We start from the raw sequence: 19,314 nt of genomic DNA on the forward strand, positions 1-19,314 counted from the left end.
TCAAAATAAAGTAGAAATTAACAAAAACAAAGAATTCACAATCTATCCTACTGTATCTGTGACCCGAAAAAAGCTTCACACCATGTATTGATGTCTTTATGCTAATTAGCACTACTAACAACTCACAGCCGAAAGATTTGTCATAGTCTAAAAAAGTTTAAAAGCATTGTTTATTTGCAGCTAGAGCTCATTGTTTTGAAACAGGTTTCATTTGGGATGATAACAGTTTCCTTGAGCATTTGTAGACAAGATGCTTTAAAACAAGAAGGCTGAAAAGTGGTGCATGTAACACCAAATCTCATGAAAACAGAGAGGACCAAGTACACTTGCTAATTCTACTCAGTTTTCTGAAAAGATACGCAATTGTGTGAAAGGCCTCTAAGGACACCATTCTTCTTTAGGAGCTTATCCTTCACTGATCAGGCTCCTTTTCTTCAGCCCTCAAGCCTACTCTTGAAAAAAACAAACCCACCACAAACAAAAACCCCTCCCCTAATTGCACTTGTCTATCAAACTACTGAGCCTTTTGCCCTGCTCCTTTTTGTCTACAAGTTTCTGGAATTCATCATCTATTTTTATCTTTACTAAATCTTTTCTGGCTTCTGTCCCCGCCACTCTACTTAAACAGTCCTTACTCAGGTCACTAACAATTAGGGTGACGAGATGAGAGACGTGAAATATTGGGACGCAGGGGGGAGGAGGTGTGCCGATGGAGAAAAAAAAAAAACCCCAAGAGCCAGTGGAGAAGGAAACAAAAACAAAAGCCGCCAGAGCAAAGGAAAAATTGGTGGGGGCTGAGCACCCACCAGCAGCTCCACACCCCACCCCCCCCGCACCAGCTCACCTTTGCTCCGCCTCCCTTGCCGCATCCTGCTTCTCCCCCCTCCGTCCAGCACTTGCGCCGCCATACAATGATTAGTGCAAGCCTGGGGGGGAGGAGGAGGAATGTGGCGTGCTTGGGGAAGAGGCGGGGCCAGGGTGGGGATTTGGGGAGGGATCCAATGGGGGAGGAAGGGGATGGAATTGGGGCGGAGTTGGGGCGGGGAGGGCGCGAGCCCCCTCCGCTTGTGCGCCGGAAGGCAAAATATCGAGATAATTTGCATCCCAACCGAACAAACAAGTAAATATTGGGATAGTCCCCATAAAATCAGGAAGTCTGTTCACCCTACTAACAATTTCTGGCTGTCTAAGAGTCTCCCCTCTGTTCTCATTCTTCTGGATCTTTCTACTACTTTCAGTCCAGTCACTCCCTGCTGCCTCTTCATCTGTTCCATTGGCTTCAGGACTCCGTGTTCTCACAGTTTGCATTCTACTTCACTATTCACTCCATTAATGGATCCTTCTACTGATTTTCCTTACTCGGTCAGATTCTCTCAGCCTTCTGTCCTCAGCCACCCTATGTACTCAAGGCAGCCTTATTCACTTTTGTGTTTTGAAGTTTTGTTGTTGGAGTATTGCTACTTTGAGGTCTGTAATTGAGTGACCAGGGAGGTTGAAGTGTTCTCCGACTGGTTTTTGAATGTTATAATTCTTGATATCTGATTTGTGTCCATTTATTCTTTTGCATAGAGACTGTCCAGTTTGGCCAATGTACATTGCAGAGGGGCATTGCTGGCACATGATGGCATATATCACATTGATAGATGTGCAGGTGAACTAGCCTCTGATAGTGTGGCTGATGTGATTAGGTTCTATGATGGTGTCCCCTGAATAGATATGTGGACAGAGTTGGCAACGGGCTTTGTTGCAAGGATAGGTTCCTGGGTTAGTGTTTTTGTTGTGTGGTGTGTGGTTGCTGGTGAGTATTTGCTTCAGGTTGGGGGGCTGTCTGTAAGCGAGGACTGTAAGCCTATCTTCCAAGATCGGTGAGAGTGAGGGATCGTCCTTCAGGATAGGTTGTAGATCCTTGATGGTGTGCTGGAGAGATTTTAGTTGGGGGCTGAAGGTGACAAAATGTTCAAAAACAGACTCCAATGAGAAACTGCAGAATTGGAATTAATTTGCAAACTGGACACCGTTAAATTAGCATTGAATAAAGACTGGGAGTGGATGGGTTATTATACAAAGTAAAACCTATTTCCCCATGCTAATTTTCCCCCTACTGTTACTCACACCTTCTTGTCAACTGTTGGAAATGGGCCATCCTGATTATCACTACTAAAGTTTGTTTTCTCCTGCTGATAATAGCCCACCTTCATTGATTACTCTCGTTATAGTTAGTATGGCAACACCCATTTTTTCATTTCCTCTGTGTATATATATCTTCCTACTGTATTTTCCACTGCATACATCCAATGAAGTGGGTTTTAGCCCACGAAAGCTTATGCTCAAATAAATTTGTTAGTCTCTAAGTTGCAACGAGTACTCCTCATTCTTTTTGTCCCATGATGTACATCAGGCCTAAATTATGCGAAAGAGATCCCAGAATTATGTGGCACTACCTATGACAGTGCTCTTCCTTTGCTGCCACCTTTCCCTGCTCCACTCCAGTCTAATAAGTAGAGTAGCTTTTGTGTTATATAAGTTTGTCATAGTTAGACAGTAACTGCATTTCTGACCTCTTCCTGGTCTCCCTGAGTGCACCCCCTTGAGAAATAAGGCATCATGCCATTAACTATCCCAGGATTGAATTGCACAATTCTCCCACTCTGCTACTGGGCCCTGGGTTACAGCACCCTGTGTATCCACCATTCTTACCCTGCAAGTCCAACTGAATTCAGTCGCCTGCAGTTCTTCCCTTCAGGCATCTGTGACCAGAGGTACCCAGTGATCAGACAGCCTCCTTCAAACCAAAGTATATTGTTTATTTAGCAGTAGGAAACAAGCAATAGAAAAAAAGGATTTTAAAACAACAGTCTAGACATGTCTGTCTTACCTGGAGTCCTAGGTTTCGGTCTGGTTCCCCCATAAAAGAGTATCCCCCTTTAAACTCTGGTATCGTCTTTGTGCTCATGGGCCTTGGCAATCCCTAATCAAACCAGTTTCATAGGCTGGCAGGAGATTAGAGCCAGAATCATCAACGCTAACAGTTCTGGCATATTCCCTTAACAGCTCTTAAATGTTTGTTGAAAAGTGGTTATCTGGAGCCATGCTTCTCCTTTCTGCCTGACAGACCAATAATATTCATTCAGTACACACCAGGCCAATATCCAGTATCAAACACCAGCCCGATAACTGGTATCAATAAATTATTAAAGGGCAGCTCCATATTTATCACAGTATTTAATTCAGTTTATATTTAGCTGTCTCTAGATTTATAGGTTTCATTGTACTGCATAATTTTGTATGGAAAATATATAACTATTGCAGAAATTAATACAGAGGAAGCTGAAAGATTTGACTGGTAGGCAGGGGATAGTTGGGCTTTTACCATTCAAGAAGGAACAGGTAATTGGTTTGTTTTCGGTACCCAGAAAGCAGCTGATATTTTTATTACAGGGGTTGAGGGAAGGGGGGAAGAAGGGGAGAATACATCTCCTCTTTTTCTCCCTCTTTTGAGGTGGCTTTATATGTGGTAGGGTGTGGAGGAATCTGAATTCTTCATTCCCAACTCTCGCAGGAGATGATGGATAAGCACATTAGCTTGTTTTTTTACTAAAAGGATCATCCGTGAAATAGTGAATGTTGACATTAAAATTGTCAGCATTAGGTTTCATTGTTAACATTTCATTGAGATGTGAGGGGGGAGCTCACACAGCCACCAATCTTGCATTAGTGAGTGCGCTGCTCAGTGGTCATCAAGTTACTCCTGCCTAGTAGTAGAATCATAGAATCATAGGACTGGAAGGGACCTTGAGAGGTCATCTAGTCCAGTGCCCTGCACTCATGGCAGGACTAAGTATTATCTAAACCATCCCGACAGATGTTTGTCTAACCTGCTCTTAAAAATCTCCAATGATGGATAGATATAGTAGCGCTAAAGCATAAGAGGGAGGGGACTTGTATGTAAACACATCATTAGCATAAAAAGGATCACAGTCAAGATTGGTCTCTGCCGACACACCCATTCTCAGCCAAAGTCATCTTTATTTTATCCTTTGATCTAATGATTAGAAGCACAGGGAACCCGAGGACTACAATGACCATTTAGCCTAACTTGTCCACACTTTAACTTGTACTGGAGCGATACAGCCTTATGAACCTTGCTGCACACTCTTCAAGGCTACAATAAAGCAGATTTAACATACATACTGAAAATGTGCACAGCTGACTGAACAAAAGAACCTGCATGTTTTCTACATACCTACACACACGAGTGACCTACTTTCCATTTCCACTGCCCAGCCTCAAGAAAGGCATGTGATAAATGAAACTACCAAAGAAAGAATCTTGGGCCAAATCTACCAATATTCTCCCAGTGCTCTGGCAACACAAAGCAGCTGTAAACATCCATTTTAGAAAGCAATGCAAAGCAGCCAGAGTCTACTGATGAATCTGCCCCTTCTCAGAAGACAGTGTGGGATTGGCTCATTACTTGTCTTGAGCACCTCCCTTCCTTGCTATTTTGAAAATCTTTAACTAGTCCCTGATGGACTAGGGGGTAAGTGTCCCCTCCCCTCCCCCCCCCCCCCCCTAGAGCAAACAAGGTCTTCAGAGATTAGCATGAATGTGACCCAAAGAAAGTGCTTCTGTTTAATGAGTCCTTCTATCTTAGGTCTTTACGGCCTGGATTTTACATGAGACTGGAGAGAAGGATTTATAGGAAGGAAAATAATCTTGCAATCTATTAAAAATACTTATTTTGTTGCCTTTTGTGAATCTGGTGGGAGCATGTCTTTTGTTGGTATAACCAAGACTAGTACTTTTCAGGCCATTCAGATTATCCAGTACCCACATTGGCCTGTAATAATCTCTTGCTAATACTGTTTGGTGTTGGAAGGGAATTGCAACTCTCCTTATCTGTGACTCACTGCTCAGATAGATGTCACTTCCAACTCAGCCATCTCTGAGGTAAGAAATCAGATTTCTTTTCTTTGAGGCACTCTCACATTAACTACTCCATTTTAATAGTCTGGATCTGCAATTCCGGGTTAGCAGTATAAAAACCTTATATTATTTTTGAAAGCCTTTGTCTCTCCAGCAGTTAGTCTGTCACAAACATCACAGTTTGTCTTCAATCTCAAGAAATTTCTGTATGCCTCTAGCTATTTTGTTCTCAATTAAAAAAAAAAAGCAGGGTCCTTCTCCTTCCCAAAAGTCAGGGACATCTCGGTTTAACCTTTACATCATCTTCCAAAACTAGCATGGATCTAATTTACACTTAATTCCAGTCCAACCAATGTGGACAATAAGCAATATTGTAAACATCATATTTCCAACTTCATATGTATAGTCATTAACAGCCATTGTTCAGACCAGTGATGCCCAATATGCACCTTAGAAGGTAAATCAATGCAGAAAACTTCTGCGAGGTGTTTACCACCACCTCTCCTTACCTCCAACATCCCTACCCAAAGTAAAAGTTATCATAAAAATGGAAGGGAGCTTAGGAAGTCATCTAGTCCATCTTTGTGCTGAGGCAGGATTAAGTATACCTTAGACCATCCGTGACAGATATTTGTCTAACCTTTTCTTAAAAACCTCCAGGGATGAGAATTCTACAGCCTGTCTTGGCAACATGTTCCTTTGATTAACCATCTTTTAATTAGAAAGTTTTTTCCTAATATCTCACCTAAATCATGCTTGCTGCAAACTAAGCCGATTACTTCTTGTCCTATCTTTGGTAAACAGGGAGAATATTTGACCACCATTCTCTTTATAACAGCCTTTCACATATGTGAAGCCTTATGTCCCTCATTACTCTCTTTTCTTCTCTAAATTAAATATACCCATTTTGTCATAGATCATGTTTTCTAAACCTCTTATTTTTGTTTCTCTCCTCCAGACTCACTCCAATTTGTCCACATCTTTCTTAAAGTGTGGTACCCAAAATTGGACACAAACTCTAGCTGAGGCCTCACCTGTATCGAGTACAGCGGAACAATTACCTCCCAATTAATATATCCTAGGAATAGACACAACAGGGGTGGGTGAGGTAATATCTTAACTTCTGTTGGTGAGAGAGACAATATTGTCCACTAAAAAATATTACCTCACCCACCTTGTCTCTCTAATATCCTGGGACCAACATGGCTATTACAACACTGCATACATATCCCAGGAATGATATTTTGCCTTTATGATATTTGCTGCATCACATTGGTGACTCATTCTATTTGTGATACACCAGCACACCCAGATCCTTTTCTGCAGTATTATTGTCTAGCCAGTTTGTCCCCATTTTGTACTTGTATATTTGATTTTTTTCCTTTTTAAATGTAGTACTTTGCACTTACTGAATTTTATCATATTGATTTCAAACCAATTCTCCAATTTATCAAGTTAATTTTAAATTTTAATCCTGTCCTCCAAATTACTTGTAATTCCTCCCAGCTTCATGTCTTCTACAAATCGTATATGTTTACTCCAGGGATCGGCAACCTTTGGCACACGGGCCATCAGGGAAATCCGCTGGCAGGCCAGGACGGTTTGTTTACCTGCAGCGTCAGCTGATTGCAGCTCCCACTGGCCGCGGTTCGCCGCTCCAGGCCAATGGGGGCTGTGGGAAGCGGCGCGGGCCAAAGGATGTGCTCGCCACTGCTTCCTGCAGCCCCCATTGGCCTGGAACAGTGAACCATGGCCAGTGGGAGGTGCGATCAGCCGAACCTGTAGACACTGCAGGTAAACAAACCATCCCAGTCCACCAGCGCATTTCCCTGATGGGCTGCATGCCAAAGGTTGCCGATCCCTGGTTTACTCTTTGAATTTAGATTCAAATTCATCCAGTTTCATAGGGCCACTGCAAAGCCCTTCTGCATTATGTGTGCCCTGTGATGGGGCTCTGTACGGCCAACACAGGCTGTGCAACCATGCAGGGAGGCCCCTACACTTCCTGCATGCAGCAAAGAGGAACTCCAGGACTGCTACAAATAGGCCAACACGGGAGAGAACTGTTTGGGACAGGTTGCAGAGGGGCCCACAGCATATGTAGTTATGTATATCCAATGGCCCCAAGAAAAGTGTCAGCAGCTGTAATTACAACCAACATGCTGGAGTGGCTGCAGAAGGACTTTGTTATGGTCCTGTAGCCTACCCCCAGGTTGGGTGTGAATTTAATACCTACCTCTGCTCTGTGTTCCTTGCACAAATCCTGTTTAGCCATCCTAGGATGGTTGTGTGCCATGGATGGAATTTTAAAAGAACACCTTGGATTTTATTCTTATTACACAGGCCTCTTTATAGTACTCTAGCAGTGTAAAGGGGCCTCACTGTGAATGAATTCTTCATGTAAATGAGCATCAGGCCTTTCACCTTCTTGGACTACAAGCTTTTTGGAGCAGAGACCAACTTTATTTTCTTTGTACAGCACCTAGTACAATGGGGCTTCAATCCTACTATGACAGTTGAAATAATTGAATAATAATTAATGTGATACAGTATACTCCCGGCAACTGCCAATGATGCCATCTGTTTTAGTAAACTATTTTTCTATATTGCATGCAATACTGAAATACTATATCTACATAGTGTGTGTTAGAAATTCCTTCAAAAATAAATGGGTAGAGAAAGATTTTTTCCTCACCATGTATGCTCAGCCTTTGTCATAGCGTGGTGCATGATACAAAAAAGGGAAAACATTTTTTTTCACCTTATCAAACTGCTGTTGTTTTGCACTTCATCTACTCAGCCTGGTTCTTGTAGATAATTAACAAGTCAAGTAACATTCCCACCAACCAAAATCAGAATTGCATCCCAGCAGCCATCCATTCATTAGTTCCCAGCAGTTTGCCAGCACAGTGCTACAAAGAACACAAGTACTATTTGTCAAACTCTTTAAATATCTGCTTTTCAGATGAGTTCCTCCTTTAAAGGGATTTTATTTTTCTTGGCAACATCTGAACTTACATTTTACCATTACTGAATGGTAAATGTACCAAAGTTCTGAGTTAGCAGTGGCTCACTCATAACTTTAACCTTTTGTCATGTGTTTCACAGCAGTTTCTTATATTATCTGTGCTGGAAATCATTCTGTTCTACCTTGATATTAAAAAGGAGGGAATTCTTTCATTTCCAAGTCAAGCTACCACTGTGCTATTCTAAAGCTTCCTTCCAAAAAATATTAGAACAAAATCCTCATCAGTGGTAATTAATTTTGACAGTGTGGGCTTTGTAGCAATTCACAAACCTGTACTTTGTGCATCAGCATTCCTTATTATTCTAATTAAAGTGGAACATTGTGCCCTCGCCAGTCATTAATGGGTTTTCATTTCGTAAATGACATTTGCAGAAGTTAAAACGGGCAGTTCATATGAAGTCCACAGGCAACAGCGTTAAAATTAGCATCACCATAGCAACAGTCTCCCATCATTAGCATTCAGGGCAACAGGAAATGTTTTGTTGTGCTTTTGTTTCCAAATATATATATATTAATTTGTAAGTGGAAAAGCCTACAAAACATGTATTTCAGGTAAAATAACTCTATGTAGCTGAATATGGCTGTTCCAGGGTTTCTGAGATTTATGGTGGGAGTTTTTTCCCCCTACACAAGCTACATTTCATGATCTCTACAGCTGTGCATGTCTAACCTCCTGAGCAGTATTTATTCATTGCCAGCCTGCTGCTCACCAATACGGTTTTGTATGAAGTCTCTCACTGGGTGCTGGAGAATCCATACTCAGTAAAGGATTCTGTTGAGTCTTAAGAAATTGTACCTGATCAAACAGAAGGATCCTTGTATCCCATTAAGTGGGGGTCCACTGTGCGTGTATACCAAGCTCAGTTTGGGCTTTTTAAAATAAGATGTTTAAATTCCATTTTTTTGACAAATAGCAATACAAGCACATAAATTAAAAGCTAGTGAGACATTGCATTCAGTCCTGGCTTGTCTTGCATGAATAAGAAAGGGAGATAAGGCAGGCAGGATCTCCCCTGATGTATTTCACACCTAAAGAGGACCCAAGCAGAATGCTGATACTCAGATGCCCTTGAGTGGGAAAGAAGGCTGCTGCTGGCTATTGTGTCTGGCAGTCCAAAGAGCGTATGATCAACTGGGCTGGGGGCAGACCTTGCTTCCCTGCTAGCATTTGGTAGCTGGGGGAGCACCTTCTGCACCTTCTGGAAGAATACTACATAATAAACAGCATATCCCCTCAGTGCTCCCTGAGGCATTCTGCCTGCACCTGCCTTGTTCAAGCAAAATGCACTCAGCCACTACAGCAGGAGTACAGTTTGGACCACAGATGCCAAGTCATTGTTCGGGAGGGAAATTAGACAAAATTGTTATTCTAATGTAATATGTGTGTCTGATCAGAAGTAATAACAAAGATAACAATGTTTTTTCAATCCTATTTTCTCAGTCTCTGCTTTAGTTTTCCACAGGAGCAGTCACCCGTTACCTTCCACCCTCCTATAATATCCTACTTTGCAAATTTTTGCATAAGAGATACTTTAAGTACTAAAAACTGCTTGTTTTTCAAGGGGGGGCAAAATACATTAAATCAGGGGTTCTTAAACATTTTCATAGTCTTTTTTTTAATTTTAATGCAAAGATTGTCTTGTGAATACCTGCTCTCCCACTCATGCTAATTAATTTTTTCCACCCACAAAACTTGTATAGTTGGAAGAATATGAGAAATGATATGGTTGGATATGTAACTTAGGAAAAATTGCTATTCAAGAACGTTGCCCAAAGTAGAGCAACTGTAAGAGCATTTTTTATTCAGCACCTGGCATGTTATGAAGCAGCAGAGGGTGGTGTGGCTATTGATTGAGGTTCTGAAACTTCTTCATGTGCTCACATTTGTTCAACCATTTATTTTTCTTCTTTTACACAAGCACCTTTTTGCTAGGTCAGGTTAATTTCTCAGCTCAATTGACTTGTTTCCCTTTTTTTTCCTTGTCAGGTGTTTTCTAAATATTGAAAACTGTTCTTTTCTTCTCCTTCATATTCCCTTGCTGAAACATAATACTTTGCAGTATTTTCTCAGTTGATCTACCCAGATACGTTCATTAGTGCAATGAAGTGTCTTAATAACAGAATAACCTTCACTGAAGCCATAACTCCAGGCTCATGAAAATTAAACAGTTTAATGCTTACTGTCCTATAAAATTAAGCCTCGCCCTAAATCTGAATATCTTTCATAGTTCTTTTCAGTGCTGAGACTTAAAGTTATCAAATTCAAAAAGTGGCATTTCCATTTTGGAAGTATCGCTGACTTACAGAGCCATCACCTCTCTTGGGCCAAGACCTATGTCTGTCTCTTCCTGATCAGACATCTTCCAGGCTGCACAGTTCCCTGCCTACCCTGAGAGTTCCCCAGCAAGCCAGATGGTGAAGACAGCCTGGATCTGCACTTGATTTCTCCTCAGAGGCTATAAATGTGTAATTGCCCACAGTTATAAGTTACCACGTTGTTCCTTCTAAGCAAGCACCTTTATTCTTAAGGTAAAAGCACTACAGCTAAAACATTAGAACAATAAAAGAACTTACACCCATGTTAATGAGATTACCGGAGATCACCCCTCAGATCCAACAAGGGCTTTGGCAGGTGATCCGTCCTTCAAACGCCACCAAGGGGTTTTTTGCGGTTACAAGTTCACAACAGTTATTAGTGCAGAACAAGCATCCCCATGAGTCTCAGAGTCTCTTCTTAATATAGCTGGGGCCTTTGATCTTTGGATTCCAGAAATAGGTAATCAGCAGAAAATAGGTTCTCTCCTCAGGGTATACCTTCAAAAGGCTGGGTCAGGTATTTCTTAGGAAACCCACTTAATGTTCATCCCAAAAGCTCCTTCTTTTCTGGCATGTTGTATAAAATAGTCCTTTAAAGCTCATAGCAGTTCCCAGGGTTTACGCAGGCCATGTCTCCCCCCTAGAGAAGTTACATATCCATACTAATACATAAATTTTATATTTATATTACAATGGACTCCAAAGCTATTTAAACTTAATTTAACAAGATTTCCCAAAGATATTGCAGGAAACTGATGTATCTGTCACAGTATGGCTCATGCTGTCCATACCTGATGCCTTCCAACTAATACCCACAAAAACAGGTTCTTACCACTGAGACCATTGGTTAATAGGATGTAGTTACAAAAGAGCAAGTTGTATTCCTGTACTTTAGTCTCCTTTAGGCATCATCATCATCAAAATGCTTCACAACTATATTACCACTGCTGAGGTTTCTTTCTAATTTTTTATTAAGCAACTCACAGTTTGCGTCCTGGTACACCAACACTAGATTCCATAGGGAAGCAAGGATAATACAGGTGGTGTTTCATACCTACACCTGTGACCCTCTTTGTCTCACTGTAAACTCATCTAGTGTTGAAGCCTGAGAGCCTGATTCTCCTTTCTTAGGGCACATCTTTACTACCCGCCGGATCGGCGGGTAGCAATTGATCTATTGGGGATTGACTTATCACGTCTAGTGGAGACGTGATAAAATCGATCCCTGATCACTCTGTCATCGACTCCAGAAATCCACCGTGGCAAGAGGCAGAAACGGAGTCGACGGCGGCGCGGCAGTGGTCGACTCGCCGCCGTCCTCACAACCAAGTAAGTCGACCTAAAATACGCAACTTCAGCTACGCTATTTATGTAGCTGAAGTTGCATATCTTAGGTCGACCCACCCCCCCCCCTGTAGTGTAGACCTAGCCTTAATGGTTTTACACAAATTTAACTGCAGTGACACAAAAGGGATCAGGGCAGCTAGAGATTCCCCTGATGTAAATCTGGCTGTATGTGACTCACCCCCACATGCCCCCACGCCAGGTGTTTTTGTGGATTGCATCAGTATAAATGGCCAGAGTGGAGCATATTCCAATAATTTCAGGCTGGTGGAGCAGTCTCTGGGCTTCTCTAAGTTACATCAGGACCAGTTCAGTCCCCAGTGAATCGCAGGGTTAGGAGATTAAAAGGTTATAGTTCTTGTTCCATAAGCTGCTTGTCTGGCCAGAGGAATCTGCCCCCATTGACTTCAGTGAAGTTACTCCTGATTTACAGCAGTGTAAATGAGATGAGAGTTTGGCACTCACTGTCTTCTCTTCCCTAGCATGGCTTTTCATATTAGTGCCAAAAGCATGTCGAGTAAGCATTTGCTGTTGGCGAAACAGGAGTCTCTATTTGTAGTCTCTAGAGCAAGCCAAGTGCAAAACCCTTTGTACAGCTTTGCTTTTGTAGATTTGTTCACCATTCCAGAAATAAGCAGAGAAAAAGCTCTTTCAGACCGTATCCTTTACCCGGCCATTGCAGGGTGTGCTACATGTTGTACTCTTGTACTTTGATCAGTCCGGTTTTAAATGATTCAAAATTTGGGACTCCAACCACTCCTCTGGGAGATAATTCCACAGTGTAATTCTAAATACATTTTGCTCAATTTCATACTAACACATGTATGCACTCCCAAAAAATTCCCCTCCCTCTTTGGGGTCCATACTCTTCAATACTAGGCAGCTTTTACACCTTTATCCAATCAGGCAAAATTAAACCAAATTAACCTTTTTTCCCTCTTTTTTTCTAATATAGAAGAGATCACTTGGGAGCACCTCAGCTAATTCTTCTTTTTCTTCTCTTAGCTTGTGTATGAGTATGTCTCCTTCAAATATTCACTTAAAGTCATAGGAGCCTTAGGGCTTGTGTGAATGAACAATTAGTTCACAGCACGCTGGGGTGTAAATTTACTTTGCGCTAGCCTGTCGCACACTAAGTGTCAGTGTGAACCCTGATGCTATGCACTAAAAGTTCCTTAGTGTGCTTTACTTTACTCCCATTTTGAAGCAGGATAGGTCAAATTTCACTACAGAACTTTTAGCGTAGGCAGCACCGGCCACATGGACACTTAGTGTGCATCAAGTTTGTGTGCTGGGGAGTTAACACGGGTGGTGCACATCTATGACATACAATGCTGGGACCAGGGAGAGAGTTAAAAACAGTGAAGTAAGTGCATGCTAAAGATGCACGAACTGGAGAGTAGGGTGAGGAGAAGCTGTGACCAGACCTGCTCAGTGACTGCCACAGACAAGGAACAGTGTGGAAAGTTAACTGGCAAGCTTGTTAGTGTGAAGTAGATTTGCACCCTAGCTTGCCACAAACTCAGTTTGTATATACAAGCCTTCAGAGCCTCTCACTGTTGCACTGACGCTATCATGTCCCAGTCTGTATTTGTCTGTATCGTGAGATGTGCAGCAGGTTCATTGGTTCAGAAAGACTGAGAGACAATCTAATCTAAGAGGCTTGCTTAGTTGCAGTATACAAATTTCTCTTTCTCCCTTCAGTTTTCCTTTTACTAAATCATCCCCAAAACACACATTTATCTATATACATATTATTGTCCTATTTTTTTCTCTTTTTGGAAAATCTGCTAACAGAAGATGTTAGATATATAGCCATGCCCCCTACTGTTTTCCTGAACATAAACCTCTGCCCCAACCATAAAACCAAGCAATGGATTTTTTTGTTCTCCTGGACACACTCTCCCTAGCATGATACTTATCATCTGTTTATCCCCCCCATCAACCTTAGCTCTGCCTATTGCAAACCTAAATGTGTTTGATCCCAAAAGCAAAGCCCCAAAATATACCCATTCTAGTGCCTGCTATTCTTTTCTCTTCAGGTTCTTATACCGCCCATATTGTCATTGTATCTTCAGCAAGTGGGATTTACCTTTAATCTTCTCTCTTGGAAGCCCACCTCAGGGATCCACCGTCTAATTTTTGCTGAGACAGTGGCAGTTTCACTGGTGAATAATAAGTGAAACACAAGAGAAAAGTTTCACATTTTAACAAAAACTTTTCACAAGTGAAATTTGGATTGACAACCTTTTAAATGGCTTCTCCTGGCAGATTCCAGGTGCAAGTGAAAACGGACAGGTGGCAACCTCAGACCAACGTCTTGTTATTATTGAGAAGCTTTGATCTAACTAATGTATAATAAATAAGTTTCTGCATTTTAATCACCTGTCTGTTTTCATATTTCTTGTTTTGCTGAGATTGATTTGTTTTTCAAACACTCATCCTGATCTTCCTGTTTTGTTTTGTTTTTAATTAGATGATTTTTGATCATTTATTTATTTCAGCACACCTACCAGTAGACAGTTGGATGGTGTTTATTATGCTGTTTACCCACAGCTTTCCCCCCTTCCCATCATTGCAAGAGCCACTGTAATTTTTAAATGTGTCTAAACTTTTTCTTTGGAGCACATAAGGAGCCGGAGTCATTACTTTGGGATAGAATGATTGATAATTGAACACTGAGTTCTGGTGCTTTAGTGTGCTTAAAACAATAAAAGGTCAAGAACTTCTTTTGCCAATAAAAAAATGGTTAAGGGCTCTTTAAATTTTGATTCTACTCTCATGTATTTTACACTACATTACTGTTAGTTTTACACTAGTGAAAGTCCATTGACTTCAGTGAAGTTAGCCTTATTTCACCCTGGTGTAAATGAAAGGAGAATCAGGCCCAGTCACCTATATGAGAAAGGAGTTTGTAGGGGAAAGATTGGTTTAAATATATTTTTCTTGCTGAACTGGATAGCTGAGGGGCTTGATACAGAGCCTTCAATCTAGGGTGACCAGATGTACCGATTTTATAGGTTTTGGGGTCTTTTTCTTATATTGGTGCCTATTACCCCACACCCCCTGTCCCGATTTTTCACACTTGCTGTCTGGTCAGCCTACTTCAATCCAAGGTGAGTGTTTCTCAGCCAGACCAGGGTAGTAATGGCCAAAAAAAAATTATGATCCAAATGCTCTTCATTGGCTATGTGATATGAGTTCGTGATCTCAATCCAGCTCATTACTGGACAGGTTTCCACATCTCAGAAAAAAATCACAATTGTCATCAGTTGCTACTTCTCTTGATAGGACTGCCAGAAAGGTCAAGGGTTGCTGGGCACGGTACAAGGAGATTAAGTCCCACACAGCAAAAAACTTCAACACATGCTTAAATGCCATTGATGTCAATATGCAGTGTTGTTGTAGCCATGTTGGTCACAGGATATTAGAGAGACGAGGTGGGTGAGGTAATGTACTCTACGTTTCCCAGGCCTAAAGAAGAGCTCTGTGTATGCTTGAAAGCTTGTCTCTCTCGCCAACGGAAGTTGGCTCAATAGAAGATATTACCTCACCCGCCTTGTCTTATTGATGTCAATGGGATTTAAGCACATGAGCAAGTGCTTTGCTGAATTAACCTCTCGTTCCAGATTAGGATGAGGCACCCTGGGGCAATGTGGGGAAGCTAACGCTACCACGGACTGTTCTGTACCTGTTCTGTGGGTAAAGTCCAACTTTAGTCACCTCCAAGACTCCTAATCCTGCACCTTTCATGAGAACTACATGTATTTTGGAATGGAAGGGAAAGGTTCTCTTCTTCGCTTTTAGTTTCTTTAACTTGATAGTATATAATTGAACAAAAAGGCCCTTACAAAGAGGTGATTTGGAGGGGGAGGTTATGGTTTTTGTGTTTTTGTTTTTGTTTGTTTGTTTTTGCCCTGGTGCAAAACCACTGACTTTCTTATGTGACAGATAAACAGCCACTACAGAAGTCAGTTTTGAAAGCAGACCTCCTTTAGCCATTCTGTAAACTATATTATGGTATTAAATAGCATCCATATAGATTTAGTTGAATTGGCCTTATTTGTTTTCTCCAAATTACTGGCACATTTTTTAATACTTTAATGTACAACATTAACATGGAAATAGCTATCAAACACAATTACTTTCTCCATCTGTGACACAGCCGAGTGCACCATCATCACCAAATGATTGTTTTTATTGTATTTGGTTCTCTTAAAATGTTTTAGAATAAATGTTAGCTACATTTAAAAGTAATGTTTACTAAACAAATTGTCAGAAAAATAATATGGCATAGAATTAAAAACACTATCATATTCAGTTCTGAATGTTGGAAGATTATCAATCAAGGTAGCAAGCTCCACAAACAAGAAATATATTTCACTTCTTCCAGCTCCTAAATTGTCAGTGTTCTAATGCGACTGCATAAATAATTAGTTTGATAAACTACTAAAAATAAATTCTCTGAAGAGTTTTGATTGAGATATTAAATATATTGATTGCTAGAGCCAGCTGACTATTCAGGGTCCAGTCCTTTATCCCGTGTTCAATCTACTCAGGCAAAACTCCCATAACTGCAGAGTCATGTCCCAATTAAGTAAATCGTTGCAAAATAATTTTCCTTGATAAATTAATTTCTCCAATACATAACTTTAAAAACAATTAGAACAAGTAGAAAGTGTCTTACATTTTATATTCTTGGGTGCAGGGACTGTAATTTGCAAAATAATGATCACATATTTTTAGGGAAAGAATAAGTACAAGTGCAGTTACAAAACTATTGTAAACAAACAAAAATACAGTCTTGAGATGCAGTAGTAGATTGACAAAGAATGTCATGCACTTAAGCAAATGTCATTAATACAATAGAAAGATAATTATTTGCAATGTGTTTGAACCCAAATTTTATTGGGCCAGGTAAGCTTAGTGTCTTCCCTGCATTTCCTTTGGACTGATACAGATTAGTGTAATGATATTGAATGAATTTGTGGTAACTGCCTGCAAAATGAAGTTTGGTTCCAAAGATGAGTTAGATCCTTATCTGATCTAAATGGGAGTAGCACCATTGACACCAGTGGAACCATGATGATATAAACCAGTTGATCATCCAGTCCCATATCTTCTAAATGTAACAAGTGGATTTCTTTGTGTTTTAGGATTGAGGATAGGAATTGCTGTAATATTTGCTAAAACAAGAGGTACAAGTCTAATTGATATTTCTTTTTTCACTTTGGGAAAGCTCAGTTTATTTGCTGTGAGCATTTCTCCTACACAATAGATGTTATGAGATACCCAGTGTTTGTTAGGTTAAGTTTGCCAGTGTAAAAAAAACTGGGATGCTATGAAATAAACATATTTTTTTTCTTTTGAGGAGTGGGTAACTTAGAAAGACAGCAATATGGAGCAATGATATTTTTTGTGATTGATAAATAGAGGGATAATTACTCTGAACATTTGTATACCATCTGGCATGTAAAAAAGATTATAAAGATGAATAGCTGCTACGTTCAGACCTCTGTTTAGCCCTGGCATAAGTATTTTGTGTTGAAGACTTGACTGTTTACCAAGTTAGATAAAGCTGAAAAAAAACCCTGAGCTGAAATGTCCAGTGATGTGCTCAAGGGGAACAACAGAAATAGGGGAGATAATGTGGCCCATAAAGAACATCTTTATGGATCCATAGGATTTTAGGTCTGTGGAGTTTATTTTAAGATTGAACTGGCATTCATGGAAGAGAGCTTTTAAAGGTCAAGAACAAGTTTTTGATCTGTTTGATTATTTCAAAGGGAGTGTTCAGTGTGGAAAAAAACATATTTTGATCCTTGGCAGATTTTATAGTCTGCAAAGCCACCAATGGTGTCAACAGTTGTAGAAATTTAAGGATAGATTCTGGTAGATTTCTAGTAGTCATTAAAATGTCATCCATTTACATTGAGGTCTTATATGCTAAGAGTCCTACTTTGATATATATGAATGAGGCATGCTCCAATTTTCATCACTAGTTTTTTCAGTGCTAAGTTGACCGAGAGATGTGAAAGAAGATCTTCACCTTACCATGCCTTGTACCTCTAGTGAGGTGCAACTTGACCTTCAGTGGAAAGTTAGAGAGTTGCATTGATTTATGCTGTTTACTGAAAGTAAAGTTTATTGAGATGCATTGTGTTTTAAGATGTATTTGGTTGAATCAAAACTTCTTAAACATTGCAAATATATATTTATGACTATTCAATTCTGTTAACTAACTAAGATTATGAGAAGTCATTTAGGCATTGCTTCATAACATTTTCTTCTGGATTTTAGCAACCACAGTATATTTTGCTATCACTTTCTAAGTTCTTTTGAACGAGTTAAGAGTACAGAATCACCAAAATTTACAAAATGGTAAAGGAGAGAAATTTCACAGATCCTGATTAAAGACTTTTATCCCACAGCTCACTGGGTCAAATTCATCCTTGTGTAAGTCCTTTGCCTTCAGTGAATGAAGGTCCTTGACTCTTTCAGGGTATGTCTGTGCTACAATGTAAGCCCAGAGTTAGTGGGATTTGGGTCAGCCAACCTGAGCTAGGGAACCCTGAGCTTGAGCGTCTATATTGTATTTTAATCCTATGTTAAGACTTTTCTAACCCATGCTCAAACGTAGGGCTCTGGTGTCCACACTGCAGTGCGCAGACCCAAGTCTAAATAACCATAACCCAAAGTCCCTAGCTCCTCCCCCCCCTCTCAAAATGTGGCTCCTCTAGTCCTAGGACCAGGGTGCACTGTGGGAAAATGTTACTGCCCACCCTGCATGTTACCAGGAAGCCCCTCGCTTTGCAAAAGGCTTGATTGGTTCGCTCTCCATTGCAGACGTACGAGGCTCTCTGGTAGTGTGCTTGCAGATCAATGACCAGAAGAGAATGGGTTAACACTGAGCTGTTGCCATTTTCAAAGAGGGGATCATGGCTTCCCTTTTCAATAGAGTGGATTGCAGCTTGTTGGGATAGAAAGGACTAGGAAGTTGTCCCATGGAATTGTGGAATACTTCCAGCTGACTCCCAGGACCCAAGTCGAGCGTGGCTGCGTCTACACTGCAAAGCAACAGGGCTCAGACCCTGGGTCCCGACTTAACTTGAGCTCGGACCTCCAGCCCTGCAGGGTCCTGGGACCCTGGGTCCAAGCGCTGGTGTAGCACAATTGCAATGCAGATGCAAGGGGGTTAGGCTTCAGTCCCGGCTTGGGCATGGGCTTACATCGCCGTCTAGTCAAACCTGCAGGGCCTACCACTGTACATGGTCCTCAATTTTTTCACTTTTTTTTCCAGATGTAACTTTGCTCCCAAAGTTGTGAAGTTTCTAATAATATTAAAAATTTCACTCTTTTTCAGGAAGGAGAAAAAATATAATGTGGTATAAGATAAGGAAAAGACTATTGAATCTGGAGGCAGGTGAAAGAAGCACTATAAACTGCTAATTCCTATTAATTATTTGTTCAACACTCAAGGTGCTCAGCACCGTACAGCTCTAAGGAGAAGACAGAACCCATGTCGTAAGACTAGGCATTATAAACTAAACAAAGCAGAGTACAGTGCAGACATCCAATTTCAAAGGTTTTTTTAATATAGATGTTGTTGTTTTCCTTTCACTGGTGGACTATTGTTTAAATATTTTCCAGAAGCAGTGTGTTTTGAAGAGGGCTTTGAATTAAGTCAGAGTACTCATTTG

General features: G+C 40.7%; 1 protein-coding gene across 10 annotated transcripts in view; it reads left to right on the forward strand.

The window, feature by feature from the left end:
• DMD (dystrophin) overlaps positions 1-19,314 on the forward strand; it is a 2,004,766-nt gene that overhangs the window by 1,871,523 nt on the left and 113,929 nt on the right. The gene's annotated exons all lie outside the window — the stretch shown is intronic.

The sequence above is a fragment of the Malaclemys terrapin genome, chromosome 1, assembly GCF_027887155.1.
Source record: "Malaclemys terrapin pileata isolate rMalTer1 chromosome 1, rMalTer1.hap1, whole genome shotgun sequence".
Classification (NCBI taxonomy): Eukaryota; Metazoa; Chordata; order Testudines; family Emydidae; genus Malaclemys; species Malaclemys terrapin.